The sequence below is a fragment of the Balaenoptera borealis genome, assembly GCF_965194805.1.
Source record: "Balaenoptera borealis genome assembly, chromosome: 5".
Taxonomy (NCBI): domain Eukaryota; kingdom Metazoa; phylum Chordata; class Mammalia; order Artiodactyla; family Balaenopteridae; genus Balaenoptera; species Balaenoptera borealis.
In genome coordinates this window covers 24,531,832-24,559,030 of record NC_138862.1, presented here as the reverse complement: position 1 = coordinate 24,559,030, position 27,199 = coordinate 24,531,832, and positions in this window count along the sequence as shown.

Genomic DNA, 27,199 nt, shown 5'->3' with positions numbered 1-27,199 from the left:
TTAGGTGATGAAAAAAGTCTCTCTCTCTCTTCTTTTACATTTAAATAGTTAAATAAGGCTTTCTCTCATTTTCAATGATAAGAATCTTCACTAATACAGATGGATTCTACTTTGTATTACTTGAATCAGTAATGATTCTACTTTGTATTGCTTGAAACAGTAATGTTTCTTTGTTAAATCCTTTAAATCATTTTGGAAAGAATATTTTTAAGAATACTCTGTTAAGACCGTGTCTGCATGAGAAATATTTTCATACTGAATTATTTTATAGCTCAGATGACTTTCCTTTTTAAGTCTTTTTATTATTCTTTAGGTTTCATTTTTCAGAATTTTTCTTAAGGAATTACTATTGCAATTATATAGAATGTATTTTTCTTATTTCTTATGCACATTTTCTCTCTCTCTCATTATTTTAAATATTATCACTTTATTTTCTTTGAGCACATTCTCATGTTTATCTCTTTACTATAGTTTTCATATTAACATTTTGGAGTCTAAATAGGATTTTAATTCTCATATTTCATTTAGTCTTATTTTATTTTTTTAAAAAAGAAAGTATTATTTCCTAAAATTTTCTGATTCCTAAGGAAAAACTTTTTTGACGTGAATATTCAAACATCATATCCTTTATATGCTGTAGATTATTTTTCTCCAGTGTCAATTCTTAAAAAATTATAAATTGTATTTCACCTCAAGAAAATTCAGGGAGCCAAAAGGTCCATATTCTGAGGAATTTAGCTTCTATCAATAATCACCAAGTTACTTTTATGGTATACCTTTCAAATTTGGGATGGAGCTTGGTGGATGGACATTCATAATTTTAATAGTTCATCATATACCATACATATACTGTATTTAGGTAAATATTAATATAAATCACAAGTAAATGATCTCTGTGTAACTCACTTAATTCACTTCACATATACCTGAAATACAGATAAGAAACAATTATATTTGTTGCATGTAAGTGGATTGCAAATAAAATTAGACACCACCTAATGTATTTCATTCTGTAAATTAAAACTATTTTATTTTAATTCTCCTCTTCCATTCCTAGAATAAACAAATGGTGAGATGATAGAGAAATCAGTAATATATTATCTATCACTTATATTTTTACCCACTTCATGTTGAAATGATATGAATGAATCTTATAATTTTATATGTATCATAAATGACTATACTTTAAAATGCTGGTGTTAATGTGTCACCTTGTTCTTGGACTCTCTCTGATAATTTTACTCAGAAAAATTTATTTCAATTAGAGAACGAAGCCTTTGCATGTTTACAATACCACTTAAATGGAGTTTTTTATACACTTTATTGATTAAGTCATCTTACTATTATACACTGTGCAAACAAATATGTGTTATGACATTGTTTTGAGGGGTTTGGTTTAATATTTTACTATGAATATATTTACATATAGCAATTTTATTACTTAATTCCATTCGGAAGGACTAAATAGCAATAATTTCCTTTCCCAGATAACATAATTTAAACATACTTTCTATTTTAAAGTAATTTATAATTCATTATAACTATGAATAATGAAAGAAAAACTGTATGCAAGTTCCTCAATTTCACTGTCTTATGAAAACACAATGGAAATATGTATGATACGATTAGTGAATTTGGCACTAAAGATGCTAATCTTTTCTAACACATCTCTTTCCATCTAGAAAGAATGAAAATGGTTCAACATGACACATCAATACAAGCATTTCAATAACAAAATAATTTAAATACTGAATTAAATATACAATTCTGACATATTACTTTAATATTATATTGAATAAAATATAAATGAAGTATAGGGTTTTATAGATGATTCTCCCAACAGTGTAGTTGTATATTTTATAATATTTATCTTACATATAAACCTCTAATGAACATATGAAAGTGATTATAACACTAATATTTTTATTCAGGGTCCACTATCAAAGAGATGTATAAAGAGAAATTTGGTCATTTCTCATCAAAAATGTGAATGCTCAATAATTTTTTTTTTTAAATAACATAATAAATTTTACAGTTAGACATACATAACGTTTTCTGGAAAAAAGAAACTGAGAATATTTTATAGGCTGGGCACTTTATTAGTACTAGTAGTAGTATTTCCTTTTGGTTGAGTAATTGATTATTAGAGAAGAAAGAATTTCCAAATGATTTATGTTCAATACAGTATTCCCTCCCATCCATATATATTAGAATAAATTGCTTTAAATAATCTAGTCTCAGGAGATGAATTATACTTATTTTAATTCAAAACTTAAGTCTTAAGAATAGAAAATCAGAGGAAACTTGCACAAGCCACTTAGATAGCCTCATCCACCAGAGAGCAGACAGCAGAAGCAAGAAGAACTACAATCCTGCAGCCTGTGGAAGAAAAACCACATTCACAGAAAGATACACAAGATGGAAAGGCAGAGGGCTATGTACCAGATGAAGGAACAAGATAAAACCCCAGAAAAACAACTAAATGAAGTGGAGATAGGCAACCTTCCAGAAAAAAAATTCAGAATAATGATAGTGAGGATGATCAAGGACCTCGGAAAGAGAATGGAGGCAAAGATCGAGAAGATGCAAGAAATGTTTAACAAAGACTTAGAAGAATTAAAGAACAAACTAACAGAGACGAACAATGCAATAACTTAAATGAAAACTACACTAGGAGGAATCAATAGCAGAATAACTGAGGCAGAAGAACGGATAAGTGACCTGGAAGACAGAATGGTGGAATTCACTGCTGCGGAACAGACTAAAGAAAAAAGAATGAAAAGAAATGAAGACAGCCTAAGAGACCTCTGGGACAACATTAAATGCAACAACATTCACATTATAGGGGTCCCAGAAGGAGAAGAGAGAGAGAAAGGGCCAGAGAAAATATTTGAAGAGATTATAATCGAAAACTTCCCTAACATGGGAAAGGAAACAGCCACCCAAGTCCAGGAAGTGCAGAGAGTCCCATACAGGGTAAACCCAAGGAGAAACACACTGAGACACATAGTAATCAAACTGGCAAAAATTAAAGAGAAAGAAAAACTATTGAAAGCAGCAAGGGAAAAATGACAAATAACATACAAGGGAACTCCCATAAGGTTAAGAGCGGATTTCTCAGCAGAAACTCTACAAGCCAGAAGGGAGTGGCATGATATACTTAAAGTGATGAAAGGGAAGAACCTACAACCAAGATTACTCTACCCGGCAAGGATCTCATTCAGATTCGATGGAGAAATCAAAAGCTTTACAGACAAGCAAAAGCTAAGAGAATTCAGCACCACCAAACCAGCTCTACAACAAATGCTAAAGGAAATTCTCTAAGTGGGAAACACAAGAGAAGAAAAGGACCTACAAAAACAAACCCAAAACAATTAAGAAAATGGTCATAGGAACATACATATCGATAATTACCTTAAACGTGAATGGATTAAATGCTCCAACCAAAAGACACAGGCTTGCTGAATGGATACAAAATCAAGACCCATATATATGCTGTCTACAAGAGACCTACTTCAGACCTAGGGACATATACAGACTGAAAGTGAGGGGATGGAAAAAGATATTCCATGCAAATGGAAATCAAAAGAAAGCTGGAGTAGCAATACTCATATCAGATAAAATAGACTTTAAAATAAAGAATGTTACAAGAGACAAAGAAGGACACTACATAATGATCAAGGGATCAATCCAAGAAGAAGATATAACAATTATAAGTATATATGTACCCAACATAGGAGCACCTCAATACATAACACAAATGCTAACAGCTCTAAATTGGAAATCAACAGTAACACAATAATAGTGGGGGACTTTAACACCTCACTTACAGACAGTTGGACAGATCATCCAAAATGAAAATAAATAAATAAACAGAAGCTTTAAATGACACAATAGACCAGATAGATTTAATTGATATTTATAGGACATTCCATCCAAAAACAGCAGATTACACTCTCTTCTCAAGTACGCACGGAACATTCTCCAGGATAGATCACATCTTGGGTCACAAATCAAGCCTCAGTAAATTTAAGATTGAAATCATATCAAGTATCTTTTCTGACCAGAACACTATGAGATTAGAAATGAATTACAGGGAAAAAAACGTAAAAACCACAAACACATGGAGGCTAAACAATACATTACTAAATAACCAAGAGATCACTGAAGAAATCAAAGAGGAAATCAAAAAATACGTAGAGACGAATAACAATGAAAACACGATGATCCAAAGCCTATGGAATGCAGCAAAAGCAGTTCTAAGAGGGAAGTTTATAGCTATACAAGCCTACATCAAGAAACAAGAATAACCTCAAATAAACAATCTAACCTTACACCTAAAGGAACTAGAGAAAGAAGAACAAACAAAGCCCAAAGTTAGCAGAAGGAAAGAAATCATAAAGATCAGAGCAGAAATAAATGAAATAGAAACAAAGAAAATAATAGCAAAGATCAATAAAACTAAAAGCTGGTTCTTTGAGAAGATAAACAAAATTGATAACACATTAGCCAGACTCATCAAGAAAAAGAGGGAGAGGACTCAAATCAATAAAATTAGAAATGAAAAAGGAGAAGTTACAACAGACACCGCAGAAATAAAAGCATCCTAAGAGACTACTACCAGCAACTGTATGCCAATAAAATGGACAACCTGGAAGAAATGGACAAATTCTTAGAAAGGTATAACCTCCCAAGACTGAACCAGGAAGAAATAGAAAATATGAACAGACCAATCACAAGGAATGAAATTGAAACGGTGATTAAAAATCTTCCAACAAACAAAAGTCCAGGACCAGATGGCTTCACAGGTGAATTCTATCAAACATTTAGAGAAGAGCTAACACCCATCCTTCTCAAACTCTTCCAAAAAATTGCAGAGGAAGGAACACTCCTAAACTCATTCTAAGAGATCACTATCACCCTGATACCAAAACCCAAAAAAAGATACTACAAAAAAGAAAATTACAGACCAATATCACGGATGAATATAGATGCAAAAATCCTCAACAAAATACTAGCAAACAGAATCCAACAACACATTAAAGTGATCATACACCATGATCAAGTGGGATTTATCCCAGGTATGCAAGGATTCTTCAATATACGCAAATCAATCAATGTGATACACCCTATTAACAAATTGAAGAATAAAAACCATATGATCATCTCAATAGATGCAGAAAAAGCTTTTGACAAAATTCAACACCGTTTATGATAAAAACTCTCCAGAAAGTGAGCATAGAGGGAACATACCTCAACATAATAAAGGCCATATATGACAAACCCACAGCAAACACCATTCTCAATGGTGAAAAACTAAAAGCATTTCCTCTAAGATCAGGAACAAGACAAGGATGTCGACTCTCACCACCATTATTCAACATAGTTTTGAAAGTCCTAGCCAGGGCAATCAGAGAAGAAGAAGAATTAAAAGAATCCAAATCAGAAAAGAAGTAAAACTGTCACTGTTTGCAGATGACATGATACTATACATAGAGAATCCTAAAGATGCCACCAGAAGACTACTAGAGCTAATCAATGAATTTGGTAAAGTTTCAGGATACAAAATTAATGCGCAGTAATCTCTTGCATTCCTATGCGCTAATGATGAAAAATCTGAAAGAGAAATTAAGGAAAAACTCCCAGTTACCATTGCAACAAAAAGAATAAAATACCTAGGAATAAACCTACCTAGGGAGACAAAAGACCTGTATGCAGAAAACCATAAGACACTGATGAAAGAAATTAAAGATGATACCAACAGATGGAGAGATATACCATGTTCTTGGATTGGAAGAATCAATATTGTGAAAATGTCTATAATGCCCAAAGCAATCTACAGATTTAATGCAATCCCTATCAAACTGCCAAAGGCATATTTTACGGAACTAGAACAAAAAATCTTAAAATTTGTATGGAGACACCAAAGACCCCAAATAGCCAAAGCAGTCTTGAGGGAAAAAATACAGAGCTGGAGGAATCAGACTCCCTAACTTCAGACTATACTACAAAGGTACAGTAATCAAGACAATATGGTACTGGCACAAAAACAGAAACATAGATCATTGGAACAAGATAGAAAGCCCAGAGATAAACCCACACATATATTGTCAACTAATCTATGACAAAGGAGGCAAGGATATACAATGGAGAAAAGACAGTCTCTTCAATAAGTGGTGCTGGGAAAACTGGACAGCTACATGTAAAAGAATGAAATTAGAACACTCCCTAATACCATACACAAAAATAAACTCAAAATGGATTCGAGACCTAAATGTAAGACTGGACACTATAAAACTCTTAGAGGAAAACATAGGAAGCACACTCTTTGACATAAATCTCAGGAAGATCTTTTTTGATCCACCTCCTAGAGTAATGGATACAAAAACAAAAGTAAACAAATGGGACCTAATGAAACTTCAAAGCTTTTGCACAGCAAAGGAAACCATAAAAAAGACGAAAAGCCAACCCTCAGAACAGGAGAAAATATTTTCAGTCGAATCAACGGACAAAGGATTAATCTCCAAATATATAAAGAGCTCATGCAGCTCAATATTAAAAAAACAAACAACCCAATCCAAAAATGGGCAGAAGACCTAAATAGACATTTCTCCAAAGAAGACATACAGATGGCCAAGAAGCACATGAAAAGATGCTCAACATCACTAATTATTAGAGAAATGCAAATCAAAACTACAATGAGATATCACCTCACACCAGTTAGAATGGGCATCATCAGAAAATCTACAAACAACAAATGTTGGAGAGGGTGTGGAGAAAAGGGAACCCTCTTGCGCTGTTGGTGGGAATGTAAATTGATACAGCCACTATGGAGAACAGTATGGAGGTTCCTTAAAGAACTAAAAATAGAATTACCATATGACCCAGCAATCCCAGTACTGGGCATATACCCAGAGAAAACCACAATTCAAAAAGACACATGCACCCCAATGTTCACTGCAGCACTATTTACAATAGCCAGGCCATGGAAGCAACCTAAATGCCCATCGACAGACGAATGGAAAAAGAAGATGTGGTACATATACACAATGGAGTATTACTCAGCCATAAAAAGGAACGAAATTGGGTCATTTGTTGAGACGTGGATCGATCTAGAGACTGTCATACAGAGTGAAGTAAGTCAGAAAGAGAAAAACAAATATCGCATATTAATGCATATCTGTGGAACCTAGAAAAATGGTACAGATGAACCAGTTTGCAGGGCAGAAATTGAGACACAGATGTAGAGAACAAACATATGGACACCAAGGGGGAAAGCGGCAGGAGGGTGGGGGGTGTGGTGTGATGAATTGGGCGATTGGGATTGACATGTATTCACTGATGTGTATTACATTGATGATTAATAAGGAAAAAAAAAAAGAAGTGCTCATAACTTAATAAGAACAATATTTCTTCCTTTCTGAGTTCTTATACCTTGTATTTATTTGTCTTGCATTATTGTACTTGCTAAGGTCTCCAGTACAGTGTTAACTAGAAGTGGGAATAATGGGGAGCTATGAATTTTTCTCAGTCTAAAAGTGAAAGCTTTTAATGTTTTACCAAACTAGTTTTTTGTATATAGGGAATAATAAATTAAATAATAATTTTATCCTTTAAAAAAAAAAATAGAAAATCATTCTTGAAAGTAATTAAAATATTTTATAGGTAGAAATATGCTATATTTATTTACTCATTTATTTTGCAAATGTTTACAACATTCCCATTACATTCCTGCATTATTACTACCATGTGGTACCTTACATATAGTATCTTCTTAATAAAAATGTTTCCACTTTTATTGGGAAAACTGAAGATAAGCATACATTTATGCCTCTAGCAATTTGAAACTGTGAGGTGTTATTATAATTAGCTTCAACTATTTCTCATTTGCTCTTTGTCAGTTTACCTGAAATATTACCACGAGCTGAACGTTTTTCCTAGCTGAGCTCTCTCAGTGTATTTTAATTCTCTCTTTTTTTTTTTTTTAAGTATTTATTTATTTGGTTGTGTTGGGTCTTAGTTGCGGCATGCGGGATCGTTTTTTAGTTGTGGCATGTGGGATCTAGTTCCCTGACCAGGGATTGAACCCAGGCCCGCTGCACTGAGAGCGCAGAGTCCTAGCCACTGGATCATCAGGGAAGTCTCTATTTTAATTCTCTTAATAGTGTTTTTCAAACAGCACAGTTGTTTAATTTCGATGAAGTTCAGTTAAGAGAAAACTTCTTCTATACATTTTGCATTATATATTGTTCTAGACATTTTGTAGTTTTAACTTTTACATTTAGGCCTATGATCACTTTCCAGATGATGTGAGGAATTTGTCATTGCTTTGTATAAAGAAAAAATTTTAATTTAATTTATAGGAAAAGAGGCACTGCTGTATTTCAATTGATGCTTCACCCATCTTGGATTAGATCATATTTGAAATATTTAAGTTATTTAGGAACTTTATAAAATAGTTTCTAGCAAAATTCTATTGAAGCACAAATGTGGAAGATTCATAATGGAAATCGATTAAACATATTCCTTAAAATATTTAATGACTCTATTGTATGATGCTGTACTTTAACAGAAGTCAAGAAAAAATGGCAATAGCTAATGAAAAAATTAAATTGATAAATAATTAAGAATTCCAGTTATACAAATTTGCTTTCTGTGTAAACCTGTTATTTGAATTGAAACTGATTTATTTCAAAAACATCAGACTGTTTCTGATCTTTCTTTATCTACACACTATAACAATATAATAGGAATCAAAAGAAAATAGAAGAACGCTGAAAATGAAAAACCTGTCCTTACTGAAACAATACATGCATACTTTATCTTGCCAAACGTCCTTGGATTCTCATCTAACTAACCCATCATATAACATGAGGATGTCATTGAGAAATAAATCTTGTTGGGAAAAAATAAATTAATAGCAACACAATATTTAGTTTAATTTAAAATCCTTCTTTATGAAAGGTATTATTTCATTTTAAATCCTATAGGTTGACATTTTAATAAAACATTATCTACAAAAATTCAAATCTAAAATATTATGAATTTCTCTAATTTTATTTTAGGCATAATAATTAAGTATATTCAGTCCATTTATCTCCTCGGATAAATATTTTAATCTTAAAAGGAGAATTAGGTTAAAATGAGGGTAATGTGACAACTGATTAAATTCAATAACTGATTCGTACTTCTCTTAAGCTTGATTTTTAAAAATAATATAAAGCTACACATCTATTTCAGATATATATATATTAATCATCATTGAGGTTTGAAGGTAATTTAGTCAAAACCCCCACTTTTTATTAATAGGTTGATATATAAATATAGAAATTATGCTGATGAAGATCAAATGTCAGAATTATTATAGTCATAATTCATTGTAGCACCCATGTTTATATCTTTAGCCTAAATGGCTCTCTAGTAATTCTTTCCAGATTACCAGGACTTGTTCACTTATTCAGTCAATACCTGTAGACAAGTGTAGGCCTCCAGCAAAAGGGCAGAAAACAGATGAGATTAAACCTTCTCTATAGAAAGCCAGGTCTAAAAGTGTGGGGATGAGACACTGATACCCACTTTTCACCAATCAAATTATTCACCCCTCTTACCTTGGATAACAGTAAAGTTAGAGGCAAGAGATCAGGAGAATGTTTAATTAAGTACTCTGGTATAAATAGATGGCCCCTTCAATCAGTATTAGTCCAGTAAAACAAGAGGTGAGGGAAACAGAGAGTTCAGAAATCCTACCCTCACTCTCACTGTGGATAAGAACTTTGAAAAATCAGTCAGTAGGTTAAGCTTAAGGATTTGGGATCATTTCTGCTCTAAGGTCTCTTCCATCTCCAGAATTCAATGTGGGAAGAAATGTGAGGAAAATTGTAGCTTAGTCAATTTATTAGTTATTTTAACAGAGGAAAGAAACCAATAAATATTTTTTGAAAAAAAAAAATGAAAGAATGTTGACATGATCCAGTTATCAGGTTGTGTGAATTACATCCTTAATGTCAGAAAAGATTTTTTTATAATAGTGCTGACTTGTATCTCTGAATGTTAGAAATTTAATTTTTTTTCCTATTTTAGCTCTCTCTTTTAACTTCTGTTTAGAGACTAGTTAATATCAGAGAAAATGCTCTTCTCAATGATCACACAATATTTCTTCTCTTCTGCTAAAGGGTGAAAAACATTCCTGCTCCTTCTGCCCTTTTAGTATAGGTAGACAATCTGGGCAAAGTTCAGCTGGAAGCAATCACCAAAAACAAGTTAGCATGCAAATTTTATAAAGGTTAGATTCTGGTTCTTGATATTCAATTATGTATTAAATTTTGAAATACACGTCACAGTGTTCTGTCTTTAAGTCCGTTTATCTGTATATATTTCTTCCCTGCTTATTACTTAAGAGATGGCTTATATAAATATACTTTCAAGTACATATCTAACAAGCTATGAATGAGTGTTAACATGTCCTTTAGCTCTCAAAGCACCAGTTATGTCATTTTTGAAATGAGTGCTTGGGGACACGTTTCCTCTAAGCTTTCTTGGAGTTCAGTGACTCTAGAAGGTAGCTCTTTGGATGCATTATATATCTGAAATCACCCACATCCCTTTGCTAATAAGCAGATATTAATAATCGTTCTGAAGTGCCTTTTCAAATGGTACACATATAATTTATTTTCCTTTAATTAAACTATTTGAATAAAGTAAAATTAGCCTAACTTTGTGTTGAGTTTATCACTGTGAATCCAGATGTTAATTCGTAATTGATAAATCCTTCCTTTTAAAGAATCTCAGTCTTAATTTTTTTTAAATTTTCTTTTCTCTCAAGCTATAATATTCATTATTCATCCTATACTTTATAATCTGTAACTTACTTCAAGATGCATATACGTAATACCTTTTTAGTGGTTCATCTCAAAATTAGTAATAAATTATTGATTTCCACATATATGGATGAGGGACTTCTAGGAAAAGATGGTACACTAAAGTCTATTTACATGCTCAGTTTTCATCAGGGCCAAGTGATGTGATTAAAACATAGAGTGATAAGTAACTGTCAGAATGTTGCTTAGAGCAATTAAATAGGGAAATGCATTTAACTTCATGCCAGAAACTTCAGGGAAGGCAGAAGGAAAGAAACAAGATATAAATTACAATGGCAGGGTAGAAAACGCTACCTTGCCCCAACAAAATATAAAATGAGTGGTAAAATTGTATAATTTCACCCCCTCACCCAAGAAAAAAAATCCTGGGTTTGACAGCAGATAATTTCAATAAAAATCTAAGAAATAACCTATGGAAAATTCCATACACACCTACTTACATTTCATAAGAGATAATAAAAAATGTCATAGGTTTACTATCTTTTAGAGCATTATACTGAATGAGAGAACTAGACAAGGCTTATCAGTGTTGGATACAAATTTATTTTGGGATGAAGTATTGAATATTTAATGGGATTTCCTTGAAAAAATAAAGATAAACCTAGTTTCCCAGCAAGATTTCCACTGAGCACAAAATAAATCCTATTCTTGCTTCAAATTAAGCAACATAAAAGAGGATAGAAAGTAGCTCTCAAATGTTGCCTAAAAAAGGAAAGACAACCTGGATCCAGATAAAATGGTAGGGAATTAAGAGAGAATCACTTTACATTCCCACCAACAGTGTAGGAGAGTTCCCTTTTCTCCACATCCTTTCTTTCCAGCATTTATTGTTTGTAGACTTTTTGATGATGGCCATTCTGACCAGTTTGAGGTGATACCTCATTATAGATTTGATTTGCATTTCTCTAATAATTAGCGATGTTGAGCATCTTTTCATGTGCCTTTTGGACATCTGTATGTCTTCTTTGGAGAAATGTCTATTTAGATCTTCTGCCCATTATTTGATTGGGTTGTTTGTTTTTTTGATATTGAGCTGCATGAACTGTTTGTATGTTTTGGAGATTAATCCCTTGTCAATAACATCATTTGCAAATATTCTCTCCCATTTTATAGACTGTCTGTTCATTTTGTTTATGGTTTCCTTTACTGTACAATAGATTTTCAGTTTAATTAGGTCCTATTTGTTTATTTTTGTTTTTATTTCCATTACTCTAGGAGACAGATCCAAAAAGATATTGCTACGATTTATGTCAAAGAGTTTTCCTCTAGGAGTTTTATAGTATCCCATCTTACATTTAGGTCTTTAATCCGTTGTGAGTTTATTTTTCTGTGTGATGTTAGAGATTAAACATCTCTAACATTTAACAGATCTAATTTCATTCTACTGTATAGCACAGCAAACTATACTCAATGTTTTGTAATAACCTGTAAGGAGAAAGAATCTGAAAAAGAATATATACATGTGTATAACTGAATCACTTTGGTGTACACCTGAAACTAACACAACATTGTAAAGGAACTATACTACAATTAGAGAGAATCAAAAGCCCTTGACAGAATTTGCCACATGCAAAAAAAAATAAAAAAATAAAAAAATAAAAAAAAATTGACATGACACTCCATCATGAAAGGGAGAAAAGTAAGGAAAAAGAAAGAAAAGAAAATGAACACTTATGTAAAAGACAGAGAAAAACTCTTCAAAAAAAAAAAGAATGTGGCCTCAAACATTTTGCAGTATTGACTTATATAAAAAAAAAATGATTCAATAAAACAAGTGGCCATAGATGAGATATTTTTTAAATTCAGAATAAATTTTCTGAGCTAGTTTCTGTTGCTTTCTGAGCTAAAGATATCAATTGAGAATCAAAATATTTTATAAAATTTTTAAATTTAAATTTAAAATTTTTCAGTCGCATCTAAATAAAACAGATGTGATTGAAAACTGGATTCCAGTCAATGCAGGGGGTTGGTCTTTTTACAGAGGATGATAAATATGGTGGGGAGAAAAGAAAATATAATCTATGTCCCTAAGTGAGAATCATAACATAGAAAAAAATATATATATATATATATAAAATAAGGGTGTTTTTTTTTAACTTTTTTCCAATTCTTCAATTTAACTACTATTTATTTCAAGTGAAATAAAATTAATATTGTGTATTCAGTTAGCATATATAAGATAACACTATTATGACTATATCTAATATCTATTCTACTCTTTATATCAATAGAGAGATGGCTGGAAGCATATCACTGTTAAATACTATGGTCCATGTTGCTGAAGACATCAAAAACTAGCTCAGTAGTTTACTTACAGAGGAAGTGGTACTTTTTTTTTTTTTTTAAGAAATTTATGATTCAAATCCTGATGAATCCTATTATTAATGAAAAATTTTCATGGTGACATGAGCATTTAGGGAAGAAGATGTCTTCCAAGTGAAGCGTACTTTCCCCACTTACCCACTAAACAAAGGGAATCCAAAGGTCCTTAAATCTGGCTGGAAAACAAAGTGCTCAAAATTATTTTCCTGTTCCTGTGATACTTCAAAATGAAGGTTTTAATCTTCTCAATCTCTGAGCTTGAGGGTCAGAGATGATATATGTCTTTGAGAAAGAAAGAGTCCCATTGATATTGAAATCTTTTCAGCTATTGCTCAAATAGGTCAGAAATACACATTTCGAGTGAAAGTTATGGCTTCAACAGCCAGAAAGTATTAAAATCTAATTTATGAAAATTAATGCACAGAAATCTCTTGCATTCCTATACAGTAACAACAAAAAAATCAGAAAGAGAAAATAAAGAAGCACTCCCATTTACCACTGCAATAAAAAGAATAAAATACTTAGGAATAAACCTACCTAAGGAGGCAAAAGACCTGTGTGCAGAAAACTATAAGACACTGATAAAAGAAATCAAAGGTGATAGAAACAAATACATACCGTGTTCTTGGATTGGAAGAAGCAACATTGTGAAAATGGCTATACTACCCAAAGCAATCTACAGATTCAATGCAATCCCTATCAAAATACCAATGGCATTTTTCACAGAACTAGAACAAAAAATTTTACAGTTTCTATGGAAACACAAAAGAGCCCAAATAGTCAAAGCACTCTTGAGAAAGAAAAACGGAGGCGGAATCAGGCTGTACTACAAAGCTACATTAATCAAGACAGTATGGTACTGGTACAAAAACAGAAATATAGATCAATGGAACAGGATAGAAAGCCCAGAGATAAACCCACACACATATGGTCACGTTATCTTTGATAAAGGAGGCAAGAATATACAATGGAGAAATGACAGCCTCTTCAATAACTGGTGCTGAGGAAACTGGATGGCTACATGTAAAAGAATGAAATTAGAACACTCCCTAACACCATACACAAAAATAAATTCAAAATGGATTAAAGACCTGAATGTAAGGCCAGACACTATAAACCTCTTAGAGAAAAACATAGGCAGAACACTCTATGACAGAAATCACAGCAAGATCCTTTTTGACCCACCTCCTAGGGAAATGGAAATAAAAACAAAAATAAACAAATGGGACCTAATGTAACTTAAAAGCTTTTGCACAGCAAAGGAAACTATAAACAAGATGAAAAGACCACCCTCAGGATGGGAGAAGATATTTGCAAACAAAGCAACTGACAAAGGATTAATCTCCAAAATATACAAGCAGCTCATGCAGCTCAATATCAAAAAAACAAACAACCCAATCCAAAAATAGGCAGAAGACCTAAATAGACATTTCTCCAAAGAAGACATACAGGTTGCCAACAAAGACATGAAAAGCTGCTCAACATCACTAATTACTAGAGAAATGCAAATGAAAACTACAATGAGGTATCACCTCACACCGGTCAGAATGGCCATCATCAGAAAATCTAGAAACAATAAATGCTAGAGAGGATTTGGAGAAAAGGGAACACTTTTACACTGTTAGTGCAAATGTAAATTGATATAGCCACTATGTAGAACAGTATGGAGGTTCCTTAAAAAACTAGAAATAGAACTACTATATGACCCGGTAATCCCACTACTGGGCATGTACCCTGAGAAAACCATAATTCAAAAAGAGTCATGTACCACAATGTTCATTGCAGCTCTATTTACAATAGCCAGGACATGGAAACAACCTAAGTGTCTATCGACAGATGAATGGGTAAAGAAGATGTGGCACATATATACAATGGAATATTACTCAGCCCTAAAAAGAAAAGAAATTGAGTTATTTGTAGTGAGGTGGATGGACCTAGAATCTGTCATACAGAGTGAAGTAAGTCAGAAAGAGGAAAACAAATACCGTATGCTAACACATATATATGGAATCTAAAAAAAATGGTATTGATGAACCTAGTGGCAGGGCAGGAATAAAGATGCAGACGTAGAGAATGAACTTGAGGACACGGCTGTGGGAGGAAAGGGGAAGCTGGAATGAAATGAGAGAGTAGCATTGATACATATACACTACCAAATGTAAAATGGATGGCTAGTGCGAATCTGCTTCATAGCACAGGGAGATCAGCTGAATGCTTTGTGATGACCTAGAGGGGTGGGATAGGGAGGGGGGGAGAGTGTCTCAAGAGGGAGGGGATTTGGGGATATATGTATACATATAGCTGATTCACTTTGTTATACAGCAGCAACTAACACAACATTGTAAAGCAATTATGCTCTAATAAAGATGTTAAAAAAATGTAATGTTTGAGAAAATGTTTTTTTGCTCTCACAGGTTAAATCAAACTAATTTATCTTAATAACAGGGAAAAGTCTAGAATAGCAATTATATGTTCAAGTGGGAAAAAAAACATAAAAAAGAAACCAAACCAAACAAAAAAATTTCCTCAATTTAGCAAGCCAAAAATAGAAATAAGAATTAAAAGAATATGTAGCCACCATTTATGCCCATGGAGAAGTTTAACCCTCCATGGGCATAGAGTGTTTAACCTCAGGCTTTTATTTTTTAAAATTAGACCATTTCATGTGGCTGATATTCATAAACACACTCATTATTCTTTACCTATGTATTAATAGAAGAGAGATTCAAATTTTGACAGAGTAACAGAAAAAGTGTATCCAGGCAATTTACTCAATGTGTTATATGTCTTAAGTCTTAAAATATGTATGGAGACACAAAAGACCCCAAATAGCCAAAGCAATCTTTTTTTTTTTTTTTTTTTCAAAGCAATCTTTAGAAAGAAAAATGAAGCTGGAAGAATCAGGCTTCCTGACTTCAGACTATACTGCAAAGTTATAATCATCAAAACAGTTTGGTACTGGCACAAAAATAGAAATATAAATCAATGAAACAGGATAGAAAGCCCAGAAATATACCCATGCACTTGTGGTCAGTTAATCTACAACAAAGGAGGAAAGACTGTATAATAGTGGAAAGACAGTCTCTTCAACAAATGGTGCTGGGAAAACTGGACAGCTAGTTATAAAAAAATGAAATTAGATCATTCTTTAACACCATACAGAAAAATAAGCTCCAAGTGGATTAAAGACCTAAATGTGAGACTGGACACTATAAAACTCCTAGAGGAAAACATAGACAGAACACTCTCTGACATAAATCACAGCAATACCTTTTTTGATCTGTCTTCCAGAGTAATGGAAATAAAAACAAAAATAAACAAGTGGGACCTAATTAAAATCATGGACAAAGAAACAAACTTATAGAAAAAGAGATCAGATTTGTGGTTACCAGAGGTGGGGGATGGGGTGGATGGAGGGGGAATTGGATGAAGGCAGTCAAAAGATACAAACTTCTAGTTGTAAGATAAATAAGTACTAGGGATGTAAAGTACAACATGTTGAATATAATTAACACTGCTGTATGTTATACATGAAAGTTGTTAAGAGAGTAAATCCTGAGTTCTCATCACAAGAAAAATATATTTTTTTATATTTCTTTAATTTTGTATCTATATGAGATGATGGACGTTCACTAAACTTACTGTGGTGATCATTTCATTATGTATGTAAGTCAAAGCATTATGCTCTACACCTTAAACTTATACAGTGCTGTATGTCAATTATATCTCAATAAAACTGGAAGAAAAAAGGAAACAAACATGGAATGAAATCAAAACTTCTGCACAGCAAAGGAAACCATAAACAAAATGAAAAGACAACCCACAGATTGGGAGAAAATATTTGCAAATGATGTGACTGACAAGGGATTAGTTTCCAGAATTTACAAACAACTCATGTGGCTTAATATCATCAAAACAAACAATCCAACCAAAATATAGTCAGAAGACCTAAATAGACATTTCTCCAAAAAAGACATACAGATGGCCAAGAGGCACATGAAAAGATGTTCAACATCGCTAATTATTAGAGAAATTCAAATCAAAACTGCAATGAGATATCACCTCACACCAGTCAAAATGGCTATCATCAAAAAGTCCACAAACAATAAATGCTGGAGAGAGTGTGGAGAAAAGGGAACCCTCCTACACTGTTGGTGGAAACATAAATTGGTACAGCCATTATGGAGAATAGTATGGAGGTTCCTTAATAAACTAAAAATAGAACTACCATATGACCCTGCAACCCCACTCCTAGGCATATATCCAGAGAAAAGCATGGTCTGAAAGGATACATGCAGCCCAATATTTATTGCAGCACTATTTACAGTAGCCAAGACATGGACGCAACCTAAATGTCCATTGACAGAGGAATGGATAAAGAAGATGTGGTACATATATACAGTGGAATATTACTTAGCCATTAAAAAGAATTAAATAATGCCATTTGCAGCAACATGGATGGACCTAGAGATTGTCATACTGAGTGAAGTAAGTCAGAGAAAGAGAAATATCATATGATATCACTTATATATGGAATCTATTGTAAAAAGAAATGATGTAAATGAACTTACTTGCAAAACAGAAACAGACTTACAGACTTAGAGAACAAATTTATGGTTACCAGGGGGGAAGTGTGAGAGGAAGGGATAGTTAGGGAGTTTGGGATTGACATGTACACATTGCTATATTTAAAATGGACAACCAACAAGGACCTACTGTATAGCACAGGGAACTCTGCTCAATGTTGTGTGGCAACCTGGATGGGAGGGTAGTTTGGGGGAGAATGGATAACATGTATATGTATGGCTGAGTCACTTTGCTGTGCACCTGAAACTATCACAATATTGTTAATCGGCTATACTACAATATAAAATAGTAAGTTAAAAAAAATAATAAAGCCCTAAGGTTAATCTGATTAATATCTGCACTTAGATAAGTAAACTGAGGCACAGAGTAGTTAAATTACCTGTCCAAATCACATAATTGATAAGTGAAAGGGATGAAGATTCTAATCCATGCATCAAAAACCAAGAACCTGAGTACTTCCCTACAATGTTTGCTATCTCTACCGCCACCACCATCATCATCATCATATATTGCACGTATCTTTACTCCTTTCCTTTTCAATTTTATTTCATCTTTATAGTCATGAAGAAGAAAGGATGTGTGAAAAGGCATTGCATGGGAACAGCTTGTTTGTTCTTCCTCTGCTGATGGTATACTTTCAACACTCCTTAGGCCTGAATGTTTGCCACAGACAATTAAGCAGGTGATAGATTAACTCTTGGTTTTTCTGGGATGTAAAATAAACTATACTGAGTCTGAAAATATCAACACGCAATATGAATGATGCGTCCTTGCAGACGAGTTTGCATTCCTATCAGCCTCAAATTGATTCTCATTGTTGAGCTATAAACATGTCACACTATTGTTTAACTGTCAACAAAGTGTATGTTTTGCCAACTGAGCTAAATATAAAAATTCAATATTACTGCATGATCATATTTTGTTCATGAGATGGTAAAATGTAGCAATTAATATATTTCAGCGATAAAAATTATATTAATAAAAGTATGATGAATGTATATATATGCACACACACATTTCAATATATGCCAATGTACTCTAAATCATGTTCTTAGCGCTGTTTGTTGCTTACTCAGTATTTGTTGACTGAATTCATACTTGTTCAATGCATGCCTTTATTTTAAGGTCTTACTTTTTTTGGCAATACTGACCTCTTTACATAATGGAAAAAGATCTTTCAAAATAAATTGCATGCAAAGAAGAAAAATGTACACATTTATCTAGGGAATTGCAGTACAAAGCTAATAAGTCATATAAAAGTAAAAAATATATATATCTTAATTTATTCTCATAATTTTCTCCACTTCATATGCATATTTCACGAAAGTAAAATTTTAATGGTAAAATAGATACAAATTTTCAAGTCAATCCTGTAGAATGTGAGATTGAAAGAAAAGTTGGATGAGATTTAACTGCAGAATATGTGTTTTGTTTTTAAAAAAATGACAACAAAATTGCCCCAATGAATAAATGACAAAACATTGAAAAGTGGCTACATGGGTGTCTAATTAGTTTTGGTACTTTTCTGTACTTTTTCAGATATTTATCATTTAAAACTCAAATTAGTAAGATAAAGTAAAAACTCAAGATATGTGTGAAAATACTAGAATTCAAAAACAAGAATTACTTCTTTGGAAGTTTGGTGCTAAAAATTAAATAGGACTTTTTTGAATCCCTATATGGGCATTGTGAGCATTTGTATAGAATCATGTCAAAGTATTTGAAAAATGTCATCAGGATATGAATATTTATATTAGAAAAAAAGCTTACATGAGACATAATGTTTGAAATGGAAAAAAATAATAAATTATTTAATCAACATACTCAGGATAACAGGACTAGAATTGAATAAAAACTCGTGAGAAATCCATAACTGGTAATTATGAGGGGAGGAGAGACGAAGACTAGAGTTTAAAATTTCTATGAGGCCCACCCATGTCACATTCCTGCTACTAATTTAAAAATTTTCACGTATCTACATCACTCATGAAGAATCTTTGTATGTGCTAAACTTGATTATTGGCCGGGATATTGGATCAGTGCTGCCAAGTTTACCAGAGATGGAGCCAACAGCATAAATTCAGCAGTGAAAAATATAAAGTCGATCAGAGAGAAAACTTGGGAGCTTGTACTACACAAAGCAAGAATAGGAAGTACAATGGACTTACGAAAGAAAAATGCCTGGTATATGAAACAGCAAGGACGCTGGTGCACCTGAATCATAATGTTAAGTGGAATGGGGAAGACTGTCACTGCGAGGAGATGGATGAGTTAGTCAGGGGCCAAATTATGTTGGCCATGATATTTAGGAGTACGAATATTTTTCAATTTGGAATGGGATATTATTTAAAGACTTTAAGCCAAAGAATGACAAAATCCGAAGTAAGCTTTCAAATGTTTATTTTATCTGCAAAAGTGAAAGAATGGAAACCAATAGAAGACGATTTTAAGTACTCCCGATGAAAAAACGATGATGCTTTGGACCAAGATTGAGTTAACAGAGATGAGAAAGTAGACAGATCGAAGACATATTGAGGAACTATAAAATGTGAAAGGCAAGTATGTCCCTGATGTTATGCTAAGAAATCTCTTTATTCATCAATCATGCAGTTTTTGAATAAAACACTTATCTATTTGTTCACTCATTTGGTGTACAAATATTTATTGATCATCCATCAAATGTTGGACACTTTTCTACATCAGCAATAAAACATATAGTTATTTAATTTTATTTTATTTTTTAACTTCAAAAAATTTTTATTGAAGTATAGTTAGCTTACAATATTATATTAGTTTCAGGTGTACAGTGTAATGATTCCACATCTTTATAGATTTCATAGCATACAAAGTTCTAATAGTATTGACTCTATTCCCTATGCTGTACATTATATCCCTGTGACTTTTTTATGTTATGACTAGTAGTATGTATTTCTTAATCCCCTTCACCTATTTTATCCATCCCCTCACACCTCTCACCTTTGGTAAGCACTAGTTTGTTCTTTGTATTTATGAGTCTGTTTCTATCTTGTTACATTTATTCATTTGTTTTGTTTCTTAGATTCCACATATAAGTGAAAACATACAGTATCTGTCTTTCTCCAGCTGACTTATTTCACTAAGCATCTTTGTTGTCACAAATGCCTAGATTTCATTCTTTTATATGGATCTCTTTTATTTTAATAAGAAGAGAGAGATAATAAGCAACCACAGACACAAAGTGACATAGTTACTAAGAAAATTACTCAGTAGGTAAGAAAGTAATAAATGCTGAGGGAGTGGTAAAATAAGTAAGGGGGACAGTGAGTCCCTAGTGGGGAAGGGGAATGAGCTTTCCACAGAATGAAAGAGAATCATTAGGATGGGACTTCTTGTATAGATGGCATTCAGGAAGAGGATTATGTGAGATGAAGAAATTAATCATGTTGATATCAGGGGGGAGCTCAAATTAGGCAGAGGTATCAGGAAGGAAAAAGGCCAGCAAGCTAAGGCCTAGATTTTTTAGAAACAATCAATCAAAACAGAGAACCAAAGTGTCTGAAGCAGGAAAAAATGAGAAGAATCATGGGAGATGAGGTTTAAGTGCCCAGAGGGAGGATTAAACCCTATAGCACCTTTAGGCCATTGTAAAGACCCTGGGAATATGAGGGGTCAAAGCATTTTGAGTAGGCAGTGAAATTATTCAACAAGTTAAAGAACATCTCTGGTTGCTGTGTCAAGATTACATTCTAGTGAAACAGAGGGAGAAACTAGACAACTGATATAGAGGGTATTTAAGTAATCAAGGATAGAAGATTTGGTGATTTCCCCATGCTAGTAACTGTGGATGTGATAATAAGTGATCAGATTAAGAACGTATTTTGAAAATGGAGACAATAGTATCTCCTGATGAATTGGATGAGGAGGGTAAGAAAAAAGAGATATTACTGTGGTGCTATTTATTATTGGTGTTTATTATTGTTTTTAGGTTGCCATTAATTTAAATTAGAAAGTTCTGGAGGGATTGAGTCTAATTTCATGGATGAAAAAACAGTTCAACTTTAAACGTGCTAAATTAGAAATTTCTAAATGGATAGGCCCAGTAAGCACATAAATATTTAAGTTTGAAGTTTAGAAAGGTTTGAATGAAAAATGTAATTTACAAAGTCATTGTACACAGATAAGAGTTAAAACCAAGGGACTTGATGAGAAAATTAAGAAAGTGTTCGGATAGTGCCCATATGAGGTTCTTGATCATGAATTTAAAGTGGGAGCACTTAACTAGGTAATAGATAGTAAGTTGGATTTGGATAGCATTGTAGTGCTAGTGAGAAAATATGAGTAAATGAGATTTCTCAGCAGTACTGGCACTTGTCTAAAGTCAACTTTCTTCTTCTCACTTGAATTAATGTTGAAAGAAACTTGCTTCTTAGGTCCAGGCTTTCTGGTGTTTTTGAGGGAATTTTTTGGAGGTCTCATTTTATTTTTAATATGGTACACGAATATAAAGTTAAAAAAAAAAGAAAATGTGTATCTCTTCTTTTTTAGGTAATCATGTCCGCAGGCAAGGCTAAGAGGCTAAGGCTAAGGCTTTTTTAAATAAAAGTAATGACACTAAAAATCCACCTCTATTTTCCTTTGAGATATAAAGCCTATCTTTTATAAAAGCTCACTGTATGGTATTTTCAGCATAGAATATTGTTATTGGGGAACCTCCATACTGTTTTCCATGGTGGCTGCACCAATTTACATTTCTCCCAACAGTGTACAAACGTTCCCTTTTCTCCACATCCTCTCCAGCATTTGTAGACTTTTTGATGATGGCCATTCTGACGGGTGTGAGGTGATATCTCATTGTGGTTTTGATTTGCATTTCTCTAATGATTAGCAATGCTAAGCATCTTTTCATGTTCCTGTTAGCCATCTGTATGTCTTCTTTTGAAAAATGCCAAAAAACTAAAATAGAACTACCACATGATCTAGCAGTTCCACTCCTAGATATATCTGAAAAAAAACCCCACTAATTTGAAAAGATACATGCACCCTAATGTTCATAGCAGTTTTATTTACAATAGCCAAGATATGAAAGCAACCTAAATGTCAATCAACAGATGAATAGAGAAAGATGTGGTAAATATATGCAATGGAATATTACTCAGCCATAAAAAATGATGAAATTCTGCCATATGCAACAATGGGGATGGACCTAGAAAGTATTATGCTTAGTGAAATAAGTCAGGCAAAGAAAAACAAATACTGTATGTTATCACTTATATGTGGAATCTAAAAAATAAAACAAACAAATCTATATGGCAAAACAGAAACAGACTCACAGATATTGAAAACAAACTAGTGGTTACCAGAGAGGAGAGGGGCAAGATAGGGGTATGGGGTATGGGATTAAGGGATGCCAACTATTATGTATTAAATAGATAAGCAACAAAGATATATTGTACAGCACAGGGAACTATAGCTGTACAATATTATTAGAATATTATGTACAGGAAAAATATTATTTTGTAATAACTTAAAATGGAGTATAATCTATAAAAATATCAAATCGCTATGTTGTATACCTAAAAGTGTTATAATATTATAAATCAACTACACTTCAATAAAAATATTGTGTTGGTAATATTTTATTAGTAAATTTATATTAAAATTTTGTGTGTTTTTTCTTACAAAGTTATAATCTCATGGCTCATTTCACATATAAATCTTAGAAGGTCCTAAAAATCTGCAAAATGGGTACACTAGCACAGAATTTAAAATATTTAACTACTTCTATGCAGTATACACACAGGCACACAATTTCCTCCCATCTGAATTCCCATTATTTCTACCACCTGATTCAGAGGAGTTTGTATCAAAGTTGTGCATCCGTTGGACTTTCCTCATGTATTAAACAGTAAAGTCATTAAATCCCAGGCACTATATCTTTCACATATTTGAATCGTGTATTTTATCCACTATTACTTGTGTTAATTCTTAATAAATCTTTTCAAAAGAATTAAGAAACAAAGAAGTACTGACATTAACATAAGATTGCCATCATAGGGCATCATGATGACCCCAACATTTCCTGAATATGTCCTGGAGATAGAATTTCTCCCAATTGCATTAATATTACTCTGTTCTAGTATTTTACCAGTGGTCATCAGAGTAAACCACTCATTCTCATATACCCGAACTGGAAATTTCTTGTTATTCTTGCTATGGGCAATGCCACCTTTTTGAATATACTGAGCAAATAGATTGTAAATTGAAAAACTGTAGAAAATAGACTATTTTGAGGTTGACATGTGCGATGTATGTGAAGACAAGTCAAAACATGATGGTGATTGGGAATGGGCATGATGGACCTTATTGGTTGATGACAATATTCTGGACCTTAATCTGAGAGGTAGTTAGAGTAATGTAAGTAAATACATTTGTAAAATTTATCAAGCTAAACACAAGATTTTTGCACTCTATTGATTTTTAACCTCATTGAAAATAAAATAATATGTAAGCATAAACTAAACAACAACAACATTATAAAAACTGTGATCTAGTTACCTTTGCAAAATGTTCCCATCAGTAAACTGGAAGGTAGAATAGACATAACATTCAATGGCCCAGGGGTTTTGTTTTTTTCCTCAGACCTATTTGAGACCTAGTTCTGTCACGTGCTCCTGGTTAATCTCTCTGAGTTATGCTTTCTCACCTATAAAGTAAGAATGATGAAATTTCCTACCTCACAGTGTTGTTGTAATATCTAAACAGATGATGTAGAGCATTGACTGGTGTATGTGACATATGGAAAGAGTGCAGTGAAACCTAGTTGCTATCTCTGCCTTCAGATTTAAGATAAGAATGCTAGATTTGGTTGAAAACTGTCATCCCTTGAAACATCTAAATAATAATTATTTAAAATTAATTGGGATATTCTAACTCATGAAGTAAATTCTCATAGAAAACAATAAAATAGATGTGTTAGCATAGATTCATAATCACAAATATAATTGACATAACTTAAAATAACACCTAAAAGCATTAATCTTTTGAAGTCAATTTTATAATAGTGAAAAGCTGCCAAGACCCATATTTTATTTCACCCTTATCAAATTTCCAATCTTTTCAGTGTTTTTCGTGTCACTCAAAATGAACAGAGTTTGAGTTCTACTTTGTTAAGAAGGAGCACAGGGCAAAGTCCCTGTCAAGAAGGGAATCTAAAAACAAAATGCACTCTTAGCACTTTGTTATTTTCCATGGAAAATTCCATTCCTCAGGGAATTTGGGTTATACAACGTAAGAAAATATACTCTGTAATAAAATGTAATGAATAATTTAAAATATATGTTAAATCCTTTCACACTTAAGATGCAAAATGAGATGAGGAAGCATGGTTTTCAAAGCTAGAGAATTTCTCCATATTTATTTAATGTTGATCTCCAGGCAAGGGAAGTGAGATAATGCAAACTGAAATAATTTGAAAAAGTTCTTAGGTAATTGTTAAAAATAAATAAATAAAAGCTTATATTTTCAGTATGCTGAAAAAAATATTGAATCCATAACATGTTCTTTTAAATAGTATAAAAAACAAACTCAAAACATTTTTGTTATTCTTCATAGTTTCAAATATTAAATGAACAAGAACTTCAACTTAACAATATAGATGATTATGTGGCTTCCTTTTGTAAAAGAACTTTAACGTAGATATGAATCACACAATATTCAAATTGCTTCTCTCCTTATAACAAGATCTTATTTTTCAAACGCAGAAGCAAAAAAAAAATATATTTTATTCAGAAAAATCAAAGCAAAAATATAAGGTAGACAAAGCCAGTCCTTAGTAACCAGTGTACACGTACAGCATCTTTTTCCCTGTGCTAGGAGGCTGCTACTTTCATTGAGCTGTTACACGTTTCCCTCTTACCATGCACCGTTAAAGCATACGTTTCCAAAAAGAACATGGTAAGTTCATAAATATTTCTATCTATTGTTTAGAATGAGTGCCTGATTTTTCCCTTAAAGAAATTTTATATATAATGGAGAAGAGGATTGACTTACTAATTTCCAAGAATCTGTAAGGGTTGCTTATTTATTTTAAGACTGATGGCCTTCCCAGCGTTCCCAGAATTATAATAACTAGGTAAAAGTATCTCTTATTATGACTACACTTATGTTTACATATCGACTTACAAAGTGTCATTGACATATTTATAGGTAACGATGTAAACTTTGAATAGTAGGCATCATTATGCATTTATTAACTGAAGGTAGCTGTATCAGTTAAGATATGGTAAGTTCTGCTACGATTATAAATGTCCTTAAAACCTTTAGTCACTCCGATGAAGTTTTATTTCTTGTTCATGATCATGTCAATTATAGATTGGCTATAGATCTGCTCCATGTCATCTGCATTCCACGATGCAGATGACAAGGCATTCTCTTTCTGGACATCTTAGAAATGAGAAAAGAGAGGTGGATAATCACCTGTCTTAATAGTGTTAAAACTATTGCAAACCACATGGGTCTCCCAAGGTCAATATGATAGATATATGCAATCCCCCCCACGCAGAGTGGGACACGAGAGGAAGGAAATCAAAATATTTGGAGACAATGTTATATTCACCACAGTACTTTAGCAATCATTTAACTTTAAAAGATTTAGTTTACAAATAAGGAAATTAACCAAAAAGAATACGAGACATGTCCAATAACATAACTATTTAATGATGGTGTCTGTCCTAACATACACATGCAATCATGCTCTTCTTCAAATGAGTAAACAAAAACATAAATATTATTAGAAATTCTCCATCATGTTTTGTGACTCAGGAAGGGAAAACTGGAATAAAGCAGATGGCACAAAGTATGCTACTATTATTAAATAAATTATTGACAGCAATATATTTACCTTGAATTTATTTATATATTGAGTGAATTATCTCTGTTTTCATATCTAAAATAATTATCCTCTTGGAAAAAATAAATTCTAATGGAAAATTTAAATGAAATTTGTGGGAAACCATATGTTCATATGCAAAGTAATGTTAGAAACTCTTCCAAGATATCTTTCACGCTTCAATCTCTCTAAACTTTATACCTCCTCCTAGGGCAGGCATATTTTTTGAGCTTCTCTATTTTTCCAAACCATAATGGATTGCTAAAATTATTCATATTGTTATTTAACTATTTTGTTTGTACTTTTCCATGCATTCACAATAACTAGATTTCATATGCATATAAAGAAAAGACCATGGTTCCATTCAGCCTTGAGAATAAAAGGCAAATAATAGATACTCTATAAAGAACTATTTAGTTGTTAAAATTGTATACTTTGTATGAAAACAAAAATCATTTTGTAATGTATTTAGCTGAAAACACTGATTAGCCAGGTAGAAGAAAAAATAAAACTTATCACTTTCAAAACTGCTCAATATGTTTTTAAA